Consider the following 6,166-nt stretch of genomic DNA (forward strand, 5'->3'; position numbering starts at 1 on the left):
GGATTGACACAGTGGCTGCAACAATGAGCTCAAGCATAACAACGATTGTAAGGATGGCACAGGACCAGGCAGTGTTTCGTTCTGTTGTGCATAGGGTCGGTATGAGTCGGAACCAACTCAACGGCACCTAACAACAACAACAACCAATCCCCGCACTCTGTTAAGGCCTTTCAGTGCCCTCAAGTTCCAGGAACCAAAGCTTCCACTGATTCCTGACAGTGTCTGTGTTTCGCCCCCAGACTCCTTTGGACATTTCCATGTTTCTCTAGGCAAGACAGTCTGCTCATTCTATTAGTGTGTATCACAAAGATTCCTCTCCTTCTGAGAGTTAAAGCCCTCCCTTGGCTGTCTTATGAGAGAAAAATAGGAAACTTCTTCACAGTCACTTTCTTGGAATCACGTAATTTTCAAATGTATGTGACAGAAACCTGATAGTTTCATACTTGTAGTCCCCTCTCACTTCCCTGCCCCATTTTGGGATCTTTTTGGAGAGGTTATATAAACTTCCTCCCGGAACTGTTTAAACCTCCAGTAACTCAGAGACTCAGCAATAGCCCCAACGTTCTCTTTATATCCACAAGAAGGGCATAGGTTCACAAGTTCCAACACATCCCAGCAAAATGCTTCGTTTAACACATAAATTATTACAGTCTAAGAGTACATCAAACTTCTACCTGTAGTAGGCACTACTTGATGACCATCCGTGTTATTCCACATGTGGAAGGGAAAGAGAACGCAGCTTGTCAGAGCTGTAACTAGTTAGCAGAATGGGTTGAAGAATATCCCCAACAAAGTTTGCAACTGAACTGGCTACACTGTATTCAGTGATAATATTAGCGAGTCTGGTTCAAGTGCATTAGCCAGAGGGTGATACCGCCATTCCATTTAGAAACACTGGGAGTATTTGAACAATCTCAAAAGCTTTCAAATAATAAACCCTAAGTTCCAAAATAACGTAACATTTCTCTGCTATGTACAGGCTATGAGAAATGTGCGTTCTGTCATAGGAGCTGTTCCTCTGAACTTTTTGTTAATTTTTCACAATGAAACCTAAGTTCCTCAACTGTTAATATTGTCAAGACACACTTGCCCTCTTTAGGGGAGGAGGTGAAGTTGATCCACTATGATTTCTTTCTGGTAACATGTCGCTACCAATTTCCCAGTAGTGTACCTGCATTTGAGCCTTGTTGTTTTTCCTACCCATTAAATCTTACTTACCAGATCTATACTTACACTGAAGCATAAATGCCAAAGAGTTCTCAATAAATTACTCTCTCCAAAGTTTTTGACATTTCAGAGGGATCAGAACAAGATAAAACAAGAAGAATGGTGGATAACTTAACTGGTTTCTAAGGCCCCTAAAAATCTTCACACAAGACCAAGGTCCCCCAGTATCTTTTACATATCTATTATTAAATTTCTGTCCTTTTGTTACCAAGAGGAGACAAATGACTAGAGAGAATGACAACAAACTTGATGACTACGATTGGAACGATTTGACTAGAGGCTATTGTGAGTACGTACAATTGACTTTAAATGGCCCCAGGAATAATCCTCAAAGATAAAAATTGTCAACCTCCAGAGCAGATGCAACCGGGATAGAAACAAAGGCCCACACGACTTCCAATGGGACACGGTGTCTAGGATATCTTAAACAGAAAAATCAAACAGTACTTTTAATTGAAATTTGCCCTAATTTGAAAGCAGCAAACCAAAAAAAAAAAAAAAAAAACCAAACCCATTGCTGTCAAGTCAATTCCGACTCATAGTGACCCTATAGGACAGAGTAGAACTGCCCCACAGAGGTCTACTCTGTGACACATGGGGTTGCCATCAGTTGGAATCGGCTTGATAGCAACAGGTTTGATTTTTAACATGTTCTTTAGCAGCTTTTCACTTGAGCAACTTCAGAATCTATGGCAATAGAATTTCTACATAGAGCAACATGAAAGAGGCCAGCTAGTAAATATATGTGAATTATATACTAATAACCTTGTCTATTACAATGCTAATATCAACCTCAGGTTAAGGAAACCTTCAGGAATACTAGTGAGTATCCACAGCAGAGTCCAAAGCAGTGTATAACGAGGCTTCAGAGTAAGTTGCCAGCCTTTGCATATTCTGATCACATCCCTTACAAGTGTTGGTTGGAGATTGAGGGACAGGTCTCATCCCATTTTGTCCTGCTCAGACAACCCATATCTTCACCCTCTAACTCACAGAGCAAACAGGCCACAGTGTTGGACATTTCTCATTGATTTTTAGTCACCAAAAACCAAAACCAAACCTGTTGCAATCGAGTTGATTCCAACTAATAATGACCCTACAGGACAGAGTAGAACTGTTCCATAGTGTCTCCAAGGAGCAGCTGGTAGATTCGAACTGCTGACTTTTTGGTTAGCAGCCGAACACTTAACCACTGAGCCACCAGGACTTCTTTTAGTCACCAGAATTCTTATATTTATTTCAGCCAACTAAATCTCTTCATTTCTCTGTCAGTGCAAGACGTATTCCCTTTTCTTATCTAAGGATAATCCTTCCATTTAAGTATATAAGCAAAAAAAAAACAAAAAAAAAAAAACAAACACATTGCCATGGAGTCAATTCTGACTTTTTGAGACCGCATAGGACAGAATAGAACTGCTCCATAGGATTCCAAGGAGCAGCTGGGGGATTCGAACTGCCGACCTTTTGGTTAACAGCCATAGCTCTTAACCACTGTGCTAAAATCTTTCCTCTTTTTAATAAAACTTAAGCAAGCACACAAAAATCCCTCTGCTTGTGTTATTCTAGGCAAGTGGTTTAAGCTACCTTATCTTTCCTAACTTGTCTCTCTCCTTCCATCCTTGCCACCCCCCTCACCCCCCAGCTTCCAGTCTATTCTCGACCCAGCAGAGTTTCCTGACCAACGTTGGTCCCTGTCACTCCACTGCCAAAAACCCTCACTCCATCTATAAGCCAGAGTTCATGAAGTAACCCTCAAGGGTGCCGATGAACTGTCCACCCTCCACCTTTAACACTCTGACCTTTCTTCTATTCCTTTCCACCTACATCATTTCGTTCTAGCCTCACTGACCTCCTTGCCTGTCTCTGCATGTGCCAGGCACACTCCCACAGCAAGGTCTTCCGTTTGCTGCTCCCACTGCCTGAGGGAAAAGATCTACATCTCCAAATGTTCTCACGGCTCACTCCCTCATCCAGGCAACTTAATTGCTTAAAAATAACCTTCCCACAAGGTCTTACCTAATTGCCCTACTTAAGTTTTACCCACCCCCCATTCTTCCTATTCCTGCTTTATTTTCTCCTTAGCTACACTTATCTCTTATGATGTGATATATACATGTGTGTGCAAAAGCTGGACAATGAATAAGGAAGACCGAAGAAGAAATGACACATTTGAAATACGGTGTTGGTGAAGAATATTGAATATACCATGGAAGAATAAACAAACCTGTCTTGGAAGAAGTACAGCCAGAATGCTCCTTAGAAATAAGTTTGAACATGTTATCAGACAGAAATAGTCCCTGGAGAAGGACATCATGCTTGGTAAAGTAGAGGGTCAGTGAAGGAAAGACCCTCAGTGAGATGGATTGACACAGTGGCTGCAGCAATGGGCTCAGGCACAGCAATGATTCAGAGGATGGCGCAGGACCGGACACCATTTTGTTCCATTACATGGGATTGCCATGAGTCAGAACAGACTTGAGGGCATCTAACAATATCAACCATTCAATTCCAACTCATGGCGACCCACTATGCAGCAGAGGAGAGCTTGCTCCATAGGGTTTTCGATGATTGATTTTTCAGAAGTAGATCACCAAGCCTTTCTTCCAAGGTACCTCCGGGTGGGCTCGAACCTCCAACCTTTCATATGTGTATGTATGTGTGTTTATTGTCTACTCCCCCTTCCCCCATGGAATTGTAAGCTCAAAGAAAACAGGAATTTTCCTCTCTTTTGTTTACTGATATATCCTCATCTCCTAGAACAGTGCTAGGCATATAGTAGGTGGTCTGGAAATATATGTTGAGTGAAAGAAATGGCGATATTGGCATGGTAGTAGGGATGGACAGGAGTGGATAAATGTGAGTGATGTGTAGGAGATAGAAATGTCAGGATTTGGTCAGTGGCTCATGTGGCATGTTAGAGAAGAGGCGATTGAGTTGTCAAAGGTGACTGAGAAAAGTAAACAGAGAAAAGCCAGGAAAGTGGGGGCATACTTAGAGCCAAAGGATGGACTCATCCTGGGGGGGTGGGGGAATATTACCAAAGCAAGATAAACTGATAGAAATTCCATTGGACATGGTGGCATGAAGAACATTGTGAGAGTACAGTTGATACTGCTCTACAAATATTCCATGAGCACTCTCCCACCATGCTCCTTCTCTCCAGATTAGCTGCCTTTTTCCTCCCTTCTTTCTACCAGCACACATACGAATGCACACAGATACTTCTTCACTGGGTGTGGTGTCTATAAAACATATCTATAAATTTGTTGATACTTCTGTCAAAACGTGAGTCAAATTCTCCTCTCCTTGAATATGGATTGGCTTTATGACTCACTTCTAACCAATAGAATATGGCAGAAATGACACTGCGTGGTTGCCAAGGCTAAGTCATAAAAGGAGAAAAGGATTCTTTCTGGCTCTGGCTCTGTCTCTTTACTGAGACATGTACTTTTAGAGTACTGGGACACTATGTAATAAGCTTTGCTTTCCTGAAGCCACCATGCTGTAGAAATCAGGTGGAGAGACAACACACATGTTGCTGTTGAATCGATTCCAACTCATGGTGACCCTGTATGTTGCATAGTAGAACTGCTTCATAGAATTCTCTTAACTGTAACCTTCATGTAAGTAGGTCGACAAGTCTTTCTTTCAGGGAGCCACTGATTGGGTTCAAACCGCCAACCTTTAGGTTAGTAGTCGAGTGCAAACTGTGCTACCCAAGGACCTTGCAAGATCACACAGAAAAAGAGAAATCTCCACACAGCTCCAAATTTTCCAGTCTCCAGCTCTTGCAGTCTTTCCAGATTTTTCCAACATGTGAGTGAAGAAGCTTTTGACATGACTCCAACCTCAGCCACCATCTGATTATAACAAAAATAGAGATCTTGAGCTGGAATGCCAAGCTGATTCCAATCAACACCAGAACCTGGAGAAACAATAATAATAAATGATTGTTGTTATTTTATGCCACTAAATTTAGGACAATTTGATATATTGGCATAGAAAACCAGAACACTGAATGGTTTCTACTAATCTTTTAGCCTTCCACCAGCTATTTTTGCAGAGAATTTCCTGACCTGTCCTTACCCACTTCATCCACCCCGGTATAAAGCAGTTGCTCCTCCTATGTGCTCTGAAAAAAATCCTTTGTTTACCTTTAGTAGAGTGTTTATCACAAATGAGTATAATTGTCTGTTTCCCCCATGCAATTCTTTGAAAGAAGACAATGCAGAAGGAATAAAAAATGTTTGTTGAAAAGAAATATTTGAAACCTACACATATGTGATATCTCTGAGGAATAAACTTGTGGATACTGAAGAATTAGGTACAGCACCATATATGAAAAAAATATATATATGAAGAAGCAGTATATTATGCCTAAAGAAAAAAAAAATCAGTTTTACGCTTTGTCTTAGTTTCTTGGTGCTGCTGTAAAAGAAATACCACAAGTGGTGGCTTTAAGAAACAGAAATTTATTTTCTCCCAGCTCAGGAGGCTGGAAGTCCAAACACAGTGCACGGACCCTAGGGGAAGGCTTTTTCTGTCTTCTCTGGGGGATAGTCTTTGTCTCTTTCAAGTTCTCTTTCTCAGTTCCTTGGTGACCTCCATGTGGTATCAGTCTTTCCCATTTGTGCTTCCTTACTTCTGTGACTAATTTGCTCTTTTCTACACTGATATGGTCTTGTTAACATAACAAAGAAAACTGTATTCCTAAATGGAATCACACATCTACATATATAGCCCTAGCCATCAAGTCGATTCCAACTCATAGCAACCCTATAGGACAGAGTAGAACTGCCCCATAGAATTTCCAAGGCTGTAATCTTTACAGAAACGGATTGCCACATCTTTCTCCCATGGAGCAGCTGGTGGGTTTGAACTGCAGACCTTTCTGTTAGCAGCTGAGCACTTAACCACTGTACCACCAAGGTTCCTTCCC

Source organism: Loxodonta africana, chromosome 8 (genome assembly GCF_030014295.1).
Source record: "Loxodonta africana isolate mLoxAfr1 chromosome 8, mLoxAfr1.hap2, whole genome shotgun sequence".
NCBI lineage: Eukaryota > Metazoa > Chordata > Mammalia > Proboscidea > Elephantidae > Loxodonta > Loxodonta africana.